Source organism: Macrobrachium nipponense, chromosome 31, assembly GCF_015104395.2.
Source record: "Macrobrachium nipponense isolate FS-2020 chromosome 31, ASM1510439v2, whole genome shotgun sequence".
NCBI classification, from domain to species: domain Eukaryota; kingdom Metazoa; phylum Arthropoda; class Malacostraca; order Decapoda; family Palaemonidae; genus Macrobrachium; species Macrobrachium nipponense.
The window spans coordinates 16,004,549-16,018,942 of NC_061093.1; the positions used below are offsets into that span (position 1 = coordinate 16,004,549).

At 39.1% G+C, this 14,394-nt stretch overlaps 2 pseudogenes; one reads left to right on the forward strand and one right to left on the reverse strand.

Moving 5' to 3' along the window:
• Positions 1-14,394, reverse strand: part of LOC135206647 (cyclin-dependent kinase 12-like) — a 193,077-nt pseudogene that overhangs the window by 4,055 nt on the left and 174,628 nt on the right.
• Positions 12,091-14,394, forward strand: part of LOC135206646 (cyclin-dependent kinase 12-like) — an 89,376-nt pseudogene continuing 87,072 nt past the window's right edge.

Sequence of the window (14,394 nt, forward strand, 5' to 3'; positions counted from 1 at the left end):
GAAATGTTGAATGTTCTAAAAGCCTTAGGTCAACTCGAACAAGCAGCATCTTGAAATAAAAATTAGGAGTTGACGGAGCATTAATTCCTATTATTGCCAGTCAAGGAATAATCTCTCTCTCTCTCTCTCTCTCTCTCTCTCTAGGACAATTGAATCGTTGATCTGATTGTTAGATGACTGTCATGAGTAAACAGTTGGGCCTCGAGGAGGTAACCCGACGAGTAACCTTGCTCCTTTGTTGTGAAATCATTCATCGGTTATATCACCCGGACATTCTCTCATGCATTTTCTGTTCTCAAATTAGCAACATTTCAATGTGGATGATTATAGCTCCTCTGTCTCAACTTTTAACTATAACGTTACGGTACAACACCTCCAGTTTATATGACATTCTGGACGAATATTTTCTAATTTTATCTTTCTCTAGACGCCGAACTACTGTCTGTTGTCCATAAGAAATGACAAATCATGAGTAATTCATTTACGCTGAATGACACCTAACACCCCATTACCGAGTGGCAATATTTCTCCCAAAATAATAGCTAGTACTCTACTTTCTTTAAATTTCGATTTTCCTTTCACATGATACGGCAACAACTTCCATTTCGAAACAGTGTCGTACTAGAGGCGAAAGTCTTAAGTTTTAGCGGCCATCTTAGGCCACATGACCTGTTTCGTTAATTATGATAAATATGACATTAACGTTGTACGCAAACTGCGACATTTCTACAAGCTCCTTCTCCAAATTACATATTTATTTTATTTATTATTATTTTTTTTTTTTTTGAAAGAAGAAATTCTTGCAACGTACAAACCGACGAGATAAAATAATAATAAATAAAATGAAGCCCAAAAGACTTAATGCTGGACTGTTATTACTTAGCCATGGTGGCTCAGGCTTTCGTAAGCTGTAAACCTCTGTTAATTGATTTATCGAGCCGGGGATTTGGTGGGCAGAGAGAGAGAGAGAGGGAGAGAGAGAGAGAGAGAGAGAGAACCGAATCACTCCACATTTTCATAGACTAAAAACCAGCGGTAAATCTAACACGCCACTGAGAAATAGTTGTTTTTATTTTTATTATATTTTACAGTGAAAAGCTAAGTGCTGGGGTTCAATATCACTAGCGAACGAAAAGACCCGAGATAAAATGAAAGCCTATGGTCACACGTGCCAAGCAGATCACCTTCGTACTAGAGAATTCCAGGAAGGCAGTGGGTGAGAGAGTCGTCCCCCCAAATGCTCACACAAGGAGTGTGACTGTCACACTCCACACTTAACTGTTTGACCGCTGATGAGCCCCCTGTGTAAAAGAAAACTTCCGTAAACATTGGGGCTGCTTCATACACTACACAGACTGCTCATCAGAATTTTGTCGCACCTCTTACACACACTGCGTCATCAAACTCTGATTTACATAAGCTTTTCGCGTTTTCTTGATGTTTTACGTACTTTTTTTTCCAATGCCCAATTCAGGTTTTTTTTCAGTCTATCGCTAACCATAATGTACTCTCCGACAACTGTTTTATAAACAATAATTTATATTTTATTATCTTTTCCATTGAGTATGCTGCTTTTTCGACAAAATCTTCCCTCAATAGGTATTCAATTTTAGTGTACACACTGTAAACCAAATCACATAAAAAAAACAGTTTCATCAATTTATAGTAATACTCCGATCTCATTTTTGTTACTTTTCAGTCCCTTGACTAATCTTCTGAATCGTTCACGAGCTTGTTTTCGCTTACTCGGGGAGTAAGCACCAAGCATACAAACTACTTTGTAGTTGGTGGTGGTGGTGGTGGTGTTCTTGTTGGGTGGGGGGGGGGGGGGGGTGGGTTGAGAAAGACCCTACAGAAGAGCCTACAAAGGTTGAAAAGGTGTTTTACATTAAGTAAAGATACAGGAATTTTACGATAGGATATTTATGATTTTCTTTATTAGAATGAAAATGTAAAAATGATAAAGTGCATGTTAAACAATACCGAAAAATTATTTCTAAAGTATATAAGCGTATTTATTTTTATTTTAATTGGTGAAAAAATGCTCTATTTGACCGTTGATTTTAGCACATTTTAATTTACATTAAAAGTTTGGAATATAATGTTTCCAGCTTATGCATAAGAGAAAATCTTGCACACGTACCGACTCCGAGTAAGCTGGAGGTTGAATCACGCCTTGTTTTTCTCTTTCTCTCAGATAGCAAAACGCCAATTTCCCATGAAACTTCAGCGTGCATTTTCCCAATGTTTATACGTTCTCATGGCATGACGGGGGATGCTACACAGCTAATGGTATATCCTATGACCGGTTGACTATTCTGTCGTACTGATGTGACTCTCTGGATCTGCGCCTAATCGACAGCAAGGCTCTAGCCTAGTTCACTGTGACAATCCATTGTCAATTCGTCCCTCCATTTGTAGGTACCAAGGGCATTTTTTTCAGATTAATTTGTACTCTAGAAAGTACTCTTTATGTTTAAATGACCATAGGAATCATGCGTTTTTTTTACGTCTAACTCTTAATACGTTCAAGAAACATTCATCGGGAGGATCGAAGTATGAGGACTTGCGTTCTACCAGCTGTTACCTACCAATCCTTACTCTCCTAAACGCATACCACCGAACAGGAAATGAAAATCACGAAGCGAGATTGTATTCAAAATAGGAAGCTTGTCGAATGAGAGGTAAGCAGCAATCCCGTGGAATGGGCGATGCAAACAAAACTCGGCTATGCGTGGAGTGTTTGATGCATATAAGCGGATTCCAAACATGGGGCGCTCATCAAATAAATGTTAGTTGTTTTACGTCGGTCTAAGCTCAGTTCTGTGGTGCGTTCTTACGGTCACCTTTAAGTTCTGTTTCTTTGCTTCGATGTTAATCGATGAATGAATTTCGTTACGATAAAAAGTTGTGAGAAAATTGATTCTTTCAAGGTTTTCTTAATCCAGGTTTAACAGATGAATTTAGGTCATTTTAATTATATAAATTTAGTGACGTTCTTTCTCTCTCTCTTTTGAACTTGAATAACGATACCTATATAGACATACATGTGTGCGTGTGTGTGTGTGTGTATTTAAAACCTTTCTCTAGCTTAAGCATACCTAAAAACCCCTCCCATTTTCCCCTACATTCAAGAATTCTTCGAGACTTCTCCCATTGACAATAGACCTACATCTGCATCTTTTGTTGTTGAAAAAAAAAACATTCATTAACCTTGTCTTTGAAACTGAACTTGTAGATTGTATTGTATAATGATTAAAGTGTTTATTGAATACGATTATTTCTAAATGCCTGTTTGGAATGGAATGGATATAGGTCACTGAAATAGTTTTAAGGGAGGGAGGGGGGGGGGTGGGGTGAAGGCAAATGGCCAGAGGGGAGTCTGCTGTTGAGATGAACTATTTTTGTAGTAAGTACCATAAGAACTGACGGACGAGGAATGTGGAGAAGCTCAGTAGTATAATAAGCCTAGTGCCGGTGGAGGCAGGGTCTCAGAATGTTTCGAGATGGTTTGTTCATGTGGAAAGAATGGAAGATGATAAGATGATGATGAAAAGAATATAATCCGAAAGTGTTAGAAGAGGGAAAGAGATGTAGGCCTAGAGAGGGCTGGGTAGGTAGTGGAAAGATGTCTTAAAAGTAAGTGTGAGGAATTAGGGTGATACCACAGTACTGTCGATGAGCCCTCTGCGTAGATATATGAATGTTTCAGGAGTCAATTCATAATTCAGCAATATATATACATATATATATATATATATATATATATATATATATATATATATATATATATATATATATATGTGTGTGTGTGTGTGTGTGTGTGTGTGCGTATACACACACAAACATACAGCACCACAAGGAGTCACTATGAGCTTGGCAACCCGACAAAAATTTAGCCTAGTGCCTGGTAACATGAGGTACTGTAAACACCATTACAAGTAAGTGTGCGTGAGTCAGCATTAGTGCACATTGATTATGTCCCACCCCCCCCGCGAACTTACTTTATTTACCCGTAACTCTTTGGATTTTGATATATGTAGTGAGAAAACTCGAAGGGAGAGAGATGTGGATGTACAGAAAAAGAATTAAGCACTACCCAAGTGTATATACTTCTAAATATGCGATAAACTCAGCCTATTGGTTCCTCCATCTTTATTATATCATGGTCCTTTACTCCATCTCCTTACTTTTCGTTTACCCTCTGTAACGTCACTCTACTCTCCTTGCATTTCTACTTTCTCCTCCTGCGAACACTTTCAAACTCTGAACATACACCAGGAAAGCAAAGTTCCCCTCTACTTCTTCTGTAGGGCTATTCACTCTCTACCTATATATATATCTTAAAGCAGTATAGCTTCTCATGCAGGCATAGGTTGCTGGAACACTTAAAAAAAAAGTAGTGTTTCATAGCAAAAGGCACCTTGGGTCACTTTTTCAAGTTCCGTCTATAGGACAAGACAATGTTGTGGAACAGTAATGCTTCGCGTTTCCTTAGTCTTAGTTCTCGAGGTATGCTTTTCAGTTCATCTTGATAAAGTTCGTATTTAAGAAAACCATCCTTTAGAATAGGTTCATTTATATGTTCAAGAGCTGAAACAGTTTCACGCCTCTGGTATATGTCACATCATAGAACTGGCTCGTTAGGCAGTCGAAGAATGGAAAGACTATAGTTCTTTGCTAGTGTTCTTCAGATGTAGCAACCTGTACATCAGATCCGAAGTTTCTGATATCATACTGTAGTACATGCGGAACTCATGGGTGTTTCCCATGCCTTGCCAGCCATGTTTTTTTTTAAAGAAAATTTACGAAAAAAATTTCGAATTGTGCACTGAACTGGAAGTTATTTGATTATTTAACTCTCTTCACTGTACGTTATGATTTCCAATATATGCCCCCTTTAGCTGCAAGGTCAGTGATCTGGATCAACAAAACTATACTTCAAACTTCAATCACACAATATAAAATTTCGACTTTGACAGCTGCTGGTATACACCAGTCCTTTCACTTACAGACTTTGGGACCCAAAATGAACTCGTTATTGGTCGACATATTGTCAAGTCAGAGATTCACAACTTTCTAGTGTTACTAAATCTTCGAAATGTTCTATAGTATTCTATTGATCTTTTTATTCATTTTAATCAAGCAGTCAGTTAATCAGGTCAGTATTCAGTCTAGATAAAATATACTTACAGAAGGAACCATTTTTTTTTTTTTTTTTTTGTTTTTTTTTTTTTTACAAAATAAAGTGCTTGAAATGATCAGCTTCACCCAGCCTGAGCGATTGGTAAACAGTCCAGTATTAGGAACAGATAAACATCACCGTGATCAACATATAGCTACATGTATAATCAACCGCCACGGTAGTTGGCGGTTAGTAAGCCCAGCCATCAGGAGTACCACACAAAAACCCAGACTTTGGCCCTTACAACTCTTGAAATATTTCAACCGACAGGGATGAAACTCTTAGCTTTAGAGACTTCCAACTAAGGCCTCTAATCTTGCCAATTTCATCGAAATCCGTTAAGTCATTCCGGAGATCCAGGTAACGATTTTTGGCGTTCATGGGATGTGGTAGTGGTTGGGTAGGTGGGCGAAGGGCTTAACATATCTGTAGAGCAATAACTGTAAAAGATAAAGCCACGATACAAAGTTTTATTTTAAAAGCTCGTATTCTGGGGGGGGGGGGGGGGTGGTGTCTTTTAGGGTTTGTTTTTTTGAACGGTGAATTTTTAAAGTAACAGTAGGCCTGTGCCTTTCAATTTTCCACCAAAATTCAAAATTTCCTGATACTCAGGTACAGACTGCCCACAACATTAGAACAGACGCCGTTTTGTTAATGTTTGTGAATCGTTCGTTATCTTAAGTAACAATTTTTTTCTCTCTCTCTCTTTTTGTCTTCAAATCTCTTACTTTTCCATTACTGTATCTCCAACTGCTACAATATTTAGGAATCCTAATGTAATTGACAAGCCCCCACTTTCTTAAAGAGCTTTAATCTGCGGAATCATTTTACTCTTGCGCTGGTGTCACGAATGATCATCAGCCTTGAGAGGTCTGCATAACTGACGGATGCGAGACTGACAGCGCACGGTGTTTTCGAAAAGTGTCAAGTTATCCACTTCATCAACGTGAACCAAATGTTGTTCAATTAAGTTTTAAGTCTACTTCGATATATTCCTCGAAAAGCGTTAATGTCAGTGTTTTTTTTTTTTTCTTTCTTTCTTTTAAGCAATGAATTTCCTAGATTTTGCCGTGAAAGAACCGTTTTCCTGGAGTAACCAAACCGTTTAGTTTTAGTATTCCAAAGTTGAGGTACTACTATCTGTTGTGATTTAGTGTTTTTACACTTGTCTCGTCTGTTCTAATTGGTGCTTTTGGATCTGTCAATTAAATTTTAAGATCTTTATTGTGGCTCTTGATGAGCGTAATAGTTTTTGTACGTAATGTAGTTTCATTGCAGACACCCCGTTATTAGGCTATTGTAAAATACCAGTGACCTGCTTTGCAAGACTACGACAGGTCTCACTCCTGGAAAATTAATTCGTTTCCCTCTTTCGATCTTGAAAGCATAGAATGAAGTTTATTTTCTCAATTCCATTTCGATCTGAGGTCATCTGCTTCTGATATTGTGCTCAATTTCTATCTTTCTTTTCCTTGTTGGTCGAAAACCCGAAGCTTCAAGGAAATGTATTGTAGTACTATCAAGTTTCTATGGTTCAGTAATCATAGGTTATTAGCGTTTATAGACATGAAGTGTTTCATCCCGTGATTTTTTTTTTATTTGTTTTGCGAACCATATAGCTTCAAAAGTAACTTGTTTTAAACCAATCAAGATCCATTTAATGATAAAACATTTGATCAAGGTAAGGAGGCAGTTCAGGATGTCAAGGGAAAAACACGATGTGTAGTACAGAGCATATAATGCTCTCAATTAAATGTCCAATCTATTTTACTTTTTCATAAAGTCCACGGGGTAGGTACCGAAACCATCCCCACACCCCCCTGGGGATTTTTGCTGATACAGATTTTTGTAATTTCCAATCTATATAACTGCAGAATCTGCTTAACTGCCACCTGAACTCTGCTGCTTTTTGAATTGCCAGTCTGTCTGACAGTGATGCCGTTTTTTTCTTCACAACATTGGCTTTTATCAGTGGTTACCATATGCAGTTCATCTGATTTTTTTTACTGGCTTTTATTTTCGTAATAAAACATAAAAAGGCAAAGTGAAGAATTTTTTTCTTCAGTGCCGTGGCCTGTGGCCGGAAAAGCCACGGAGGGTTGCCAGATGTCACCAGAAAGCCACACTAATAGACGAAATTCCTCAAAACGGCAACCCTGAATTTAGTGTTGAAGCAGTAATCTCCCTAACGCTACGGAATCCGCAACTCGCATGATTTTCATAGATACCAGCAAAAGAAAACACACACTTTAAATCTGGTTTTAAGAAATGTTGCATGTTTAAAACAGCAACAGTTTGTTTAAATAAGAAATTAAAACGGTGCGGAAAAAACCAACCAAATCAAATTAGACCGTGGGCCATCACCCAATTGGGGATTTTATGGGATGATCATTTTCATAATCCTTGTGTTATTAACGAATGGATTTTAGTTGTCTGCGAAAAATTATTCTCTGTTTTTACCGATTTCATCATATTATACAGGGTAAAAAAAATTCTTTCTTATTGTAGATTAACAGGTTTTATGTAGAATCTGATGTTGAGTTGTATTAAAATTGTTTGGATTTTGTTATATATTTAATTGTGAATAAACTAGCATAACATCTTTCATTTGCAGGATGCAAGAGCAAGATATGATTGGCCAACTATAGTTATAATGTCTGAGGAAAGACGTAAAAGTGACGAGAAGCCATTGAAGTGGCACCAACCACGGCAGAGAAAGCAGCGCAGGAGGGTTCGGTTGGTTTGGACTGGTATTGTTCATGACGATCAAAAAGTCAGGTATGGTTGTTAGGCCGCGATCTGAGATCAGTTTCAGACAAATAAAAAGCGACAGTGGAACTGCAACGGTCCTTAAATTCTTTGAGTGAAAAGTTACCTCCTATTTTGTGCTCAAGTGACTAATTAATTCTCATCAGACATGCATGGATATCATCGACGGTGCCATAAAAACTCTAAAGATACACCGAAACCGGCAAAGAAGCGCATGTTCCGCAGGTGATGGTGAGCCTAGTTCATCGAAGAAACTCGGGGCCTTTCTTCATTGTGGTGCAAATGTTCTTTTCCTTTCAGATGAATGTATATTAAGCGGCCAAAATCGAATTACGAAGCAAAGAAAGATAGAGACAAGGTATATAGAATACTTTGATAGAGAAACATGTTAAATGTGTGACAAACCAGCTGGGGAACCAATGAAGAATGAAGCAGAAGAATAACAAGACCGAGGTATCCTGATTGAAATTCGAGGGAGGCATTGATTTGGCGTCAAGGGAAACTCAATATCACATCTCCTGTCGCAAAAATTACGCACGAAAAGAAAATGCAAGATGAAAAGATGCGGATTCTAGGATATTAAGTCTACGGAGGACTGCGATGCTCATGATGCTGCTTGTAAGTACACAGCTCTTCATGTCCAGGAGAGTAGTTGAAGGATCCAACGTCGAGAGAGAATCTTCTTTCCCGCCGTTATCCCTACATTAAGGGGTCGGTTGCCCGACGCGCCGTTCTCCACTCGCCATCTGTATTCATGCACAGGTTTACCTGTCAGTCCACCCACGACCGTTCGAGAAACTTCCCTGGGTGATAGGGTGGTGGAGCTACATAGACCAGCTGCTGCTGCGGCAGTTCAATTAGAAATAGGCAAACAAAGCAAAAAGGTGTAACAGAGTATGGTGTAAGTATTGCCTATTAAAGTGAGATGTCTATTCTCATACAATATTAATGAATAAAGTTAAATCAGACCTAGGGGTTTTTTTGGTTCAGTTATTTATGAAGCCTAATTTCCCTAGTAACACCTTTCATAAAAAGGTAGGACACTGGCCTAGTCTATACCAAATTGTATTTATCACATGGAAATAGTTTTTTGTTTATTATAAGATTAGGACTTACAAACGGTCTACAAATAGTGCTGCAAGGTCTAACAATGACATTACTTAGGCCTTTACACATAGTTTATTCATATTCTGGTCGGAGTGGCTGAGATCCTTCCCAGGCGAAATCCAGCGGTGAACTGTCATAAAATCTTTGGTTAACCGTCCACACGTATGATCACCTGTCAGTCGGTCGAAAGAACTTTGGGTAATTCCATCAGTTCTGGTGAGTGGACTGACTCCGCCCACAAACTGTCGTCCACACCGTTTTAACGTCAGTTTCGATGAACTGAGAAGGACTGACAGATAAACCTGTGCTTGAATACCCGGCCAAAGGCATCATCCTCCACCAAACCTCTTCTCTCCACTCTCCATAAATCTCCCCTCACTTTATCTCGCCGTCTAATTCTCTGCTTCCTCTTGATCTTCTTCCTCTACAGGTTTTACCTGTCATCTCCCTGTCAGCTCATTAAAACTGACGTTGAAATGTACTTGTGGACGACAGTTTGTGGGCGGAGTCAGTCTACTCACCAGAACTGATGAACTGATGGCATTACCTAATTTAAAGTTCTTTCCACCAACTGACAGATGATCACACCTGTTGACGTGTCAACCAACGATTTTATAACAGTTCACCGCTGGATTTCGTCCTGGGAAGGATTTCCGCCTCTCGTACTAGAATATGAATAACTATTATTATTAGACTCCACAGCGCTATTCGTAGGCCGTTTTGAGTCCAAATCATGTTATCAAAAATAAAAATATTTTTCATGTGATAAATACAGTTTGGTATAGGCCTAGGCTTCATATATTATAACTGAACCAACCCCTAGGTGTAATTCACCTTATTCATTAATATTGCATGAGAATAGACATTACTCTTTAATAGGCAATATTTAGACCACACCCTGTTACAACCTTTTTGCTTCTTTCCTATTTTGAAGAGAATTGCTGCAGCAGCAGCTATAATAGATTCACATCAACCGTGCATTTGACGTCTAGGCCAGTCCCGTACGACGCTCCTGATTGGCTGTTGATAAGCCAATCACAAGGCTGGAAACTCCCAGTCTCTCTCGTGAGTTCACGTAGGCAGGATGTATGTTCCATCTCTCCTGAGGTGCTCCTGATTGGCATCAACAGCCAATCGGGAGCGTCGTAAGGGACTGGGCTGACATCAAATGCACGGCTGATGCGAATCTACTATAGTCTATGTAGCTCCAAATCTTTATCACCCATCAAAGTTTCCATCGCTGTCATATAGTTGTTGCCACGACAAAGGCTTATAGGCGAGAAATGAGGGCAATGACCTCCCGTTGACTGTCCAACTGACAGCTATCCTTTACGTGCGGACGATCATCCGTCGAACGGTCCGTGGGTGGATTGACAGCTAAACCCGAGCGTGAATACCTATAGCCGGTTCCTCCCAAGCCCTCTTCACTCCCTCCTCGTCATCCATCCTCAACACATGCCCATACCATCTCAATCGTGACTCTCTATCACATCTGTAATCTTTACTAAACCTGCCCTTATTTTTTCATTATTTTTCAATCTCTCAAGCAGCGATAGTCCCATAATCCACCTCAGAATTCTCATCTCTGTTCTCTCAAGCTTTACGTCCTCTTTTCTTCTTAGAGCCCATGTTTTTCTGCTCTATACATTAACACTGGTCTCATCATTGGTTTGTTATATATCTTAACTTTTAGCTTGATTGGCATTTTCTTATCACAAACCACTCCAGGTACACCTCTCTCCACTTCCCCCCTTGCAGCTTTTATTTTACGGTCAACTTAAGCCTCGCATCCTCCCTTTTGGCTTAAAGTAGATCCTAAGTATTTAAACTTTTCTGTCTGTTTTATGATCGAGCCTCTTCTTTCTTGTATTACTATTCTGTCTCTATCTTCCCTACTGCTCAGCAAAACCTCTGTTTTATTTACATTCACCTTTAAGCCACCCCCCTTTAAAAATTCCTTCCAATCTCCAACCCTTCTCTGTAGGTCCTCCTCATTTTCAGCAGTAATCACCAGATCATTGGCGTGCAATTCCCACAGCTCTTCATTCCTGATCGCTTCACTCAACACATCCCTAACCATTACAAACAAAAATGTGTTAAAGCTGACCCCTAGTGTAATCCAACAACTAACTTCAACGTTTTCTGTTTCCCCAACTGCTGTTATCACTTTGTGCGCGTTCTTGTATATTATCATCTCGACCAGCCTAACCACCGTCGAGAGAGAATGACTATGCTAAAGAAAAATACCAACATTTCACGTTAGAAAACAGTCCTGGAATTTTTTCAACGAATTCTACAAAACTGATAAACTGAAATCAAAGGAGTTGTGCTCGTCATAATGGCCCGCGCTTTCTCTACTTCTACTTCTGCTCTCATCATAATTTATCAGGTTGCGGAGTAAAGCCCCACGCACTAACACCTTTCTTTCTTTGTGTCCCCTGATCTCCATAGATTGCTCTTGTGGCTGGGCTTTACTACCCTTTTGTAATTTCATAATTTTTTTACCTGTGATTTACAAGTGTTTGTAAACATGCATGTTTTATGAACGCGTGGAGACATGTACTCAAGCATATACGCGCTTATCTTTTGGCATGTAACTACATTTGTCGAAGGAAGACGTGTGTTTTATTTACTTTTAAAAAGGGAAATTTATAGATGGAATAAATTTTTTGTTTTGATCATAAAACAGAAACGCCACTGGTTGTTCATTAAAGTGCAGCATTAGTAATACAAGTTGTATTGCGACGTATGCGTTTTTTCATACTAAATATACAATTAACTCACACATTAAATTAATTGGATGAGTATATGGATAAGCCTAAATTACAGTATAAACCTCAGTGTATTCACAAATTAAGAAACTGAAAGCCACGAAGCTATTCAACTCGCCACAGGTAAAGCGAAAAGTTGACTCAAATGTGCCATTTGGAAATTGAATATGGCGCCTTCCCCACTCCCTGTGTTTTGCGACTCTCAGCTGGTTGTGACGTCACATTAGCAGTTGTGGATTTCTACGGAATATTGTCAAGATTATTAACTTTATTATCGCTCATTTTTGTTATGTTGTATTCTTAATCCGTCATTGTAACATAGTAGGATCACAATTAAACATTAAAGATAACGCTGATAATGTAAAGAGCCAGTAAGTCCCGCAATAAGGGAAGATAACGCCAAGAAGTAGAAGGGGAGAGACCCGCCGACGACGTCCTGTCGGTTATCGCCGTCGCCATTGGCAAACACAAACCACAAATTATTTTCGTTTTGAGGTAAGTCACGCCGCCCGTTTCCATTCCCGCCCGTGAAGAAAATCCGGAAATCCAGTTTCCGATGATTTTCGACGCCTCTCGACGCCAGCGACGCCGTAAAACCGCCTTTTGACGGAGTGACGTATTCGGTGGTATGCGACCCTATAGGGACGACTGTTTTTTTTTTTTTTTTTTTTTTTTTTTTTTTTTTTTTTTCGGGGTTTTCCCCCTAATCTCTCTCTTCGTCTTCCGGAGTTTGTCCTTTGTTTTGCTTCGGTCCGTAAGAAAATGTCGAAGCGTTTGTTTACATTTTAGGTTGTGTTTCCAAAGCGTGGTGTTTTCAGGTCGAGTGTTCGACATTTATTCAGACGTAGTTTTTTTTCTTAATGGCTGCTCCTAGGCTGTGTAGTATTTGCCCTAGTGAAGGAGGTAAACCCCTGGATCTCGTGCTGGCCTTTATTTAATTAATTTCCAAAGTGATTTTCTATGACTTCCATCAATTTTTCTCTGCATGACTTTCGGTCTACTGTATTCTAGGCTTAAGTCTGTATGTAGGCGAGGTAGCCACTGTCGTAGGTAGGCGTACTTAATGTAGTCTTGCTCATTTTCAAACATTTACTTAAATTTAAGTGGTGACTTAATGTGAGGGTCTAGAAGATTTCATAGGTCAGGGCTACACAGGCCAAGTTTAACATTTTTATGCAGCCTATGTGTTCGTCGTCAGGCCTACCCAGACGTAGGCTATAATTTTCCTGTGTAGGTCAGGCCTATGTGTTTGTTTATTTTTCCTCAGGCTAACAAGCTTTGCACAACTTGTTTCCGTTGACGAGCGAATTGGCGTTGATATTTTATATTGTGACGAATCTTAAACTTATCTTTATTTTCATGTGTACTTGTTCGTGTACTTATCCTTGATGTCGTAGGTAAGGATTATACCTATAGGTTACATACTGCATTGGAGGGGTATATAGCGCTGACAGTGCACTTCATGCAGTACACTGTAGGAAGGCCTATTACTTGAAGATTCTTTGCAGCATCCCTTTGTCGGTCGTTTCCTGTACCTCTTCCTTTCATATTCTTTTTCTGCCATCTGACTTTCCACTTTCCACCCTCATAAACACTTTTATAGTGCCACTGCAAAGTTTTCCTCCTTTTACGTCTTTTCAGTCCTTTTTACGGATCATTTCCCTTTCAGTGCTGAATGACTCGTAATTCCAAGTGAGTGGCTTATGACCTAAATCATAGGGGAAACATCACGACAGGCCCAACCCTCATCACGGTAGACGGGTCTTATTCACTCGATATTTAATTGGTGAAACATGAATACAATTGCAACTCTAAGCATACCATTAAAAGACTGAAGTTTTCGTCAACATATTGTGATATATGAAAGCCCCATACGAACTAAATAAGCATGTGAGCTCTTCGTAAAATATGTTTTCAGGCAGTTTTGAAATCCAATATGGCGGCTACGTTTTGCATGGACGGTTTCTCATCAGTGACGGCCACCATCTTTCCCCAGCCTTCCCAGCACTCATTTGAACAATGTTAGCGTATGTATGTAACGTTTATTGATCTTACTCAAGATTGCAGTTGTAATCAGCACAATAAAACAACATTTTGTTGCCTATAGAGTGAAAGTATGAAACTTGTTATTCCCGGGTTATGGTTTGAACTGAATTCATTCTTACCTTGTAATCGGCGTTTTTTATCCTTACTGCCATCACAACTGAAACTCCACAGTGCTTATTTGATTGTTATTATACACATTTTGGTCTCAGTTCACTCCACATTGCACTTTAAACCCGTTGCTGTTCCTGGTTTCTAAGTGCGCGCCATAAACACAATTACGAACAGCAGACGACGACAGACGACGAAACTGCAAAGTTTTATTCCCTAAATTGTTTTACTTTACTCGTTATTTAGTTTAAATTTACTTTGTTATTTAAAAATTTTGATTTAATTCATGTATATTACCAAAAAAAAAATCCCTTTTTTTGCAACCAAATTACCCCGAAAAATTACAGATATTTCTAAAGTAGATAAAATCAAATGTTTCTAACGTTTTCGTACATCTGGCTGCCGAAA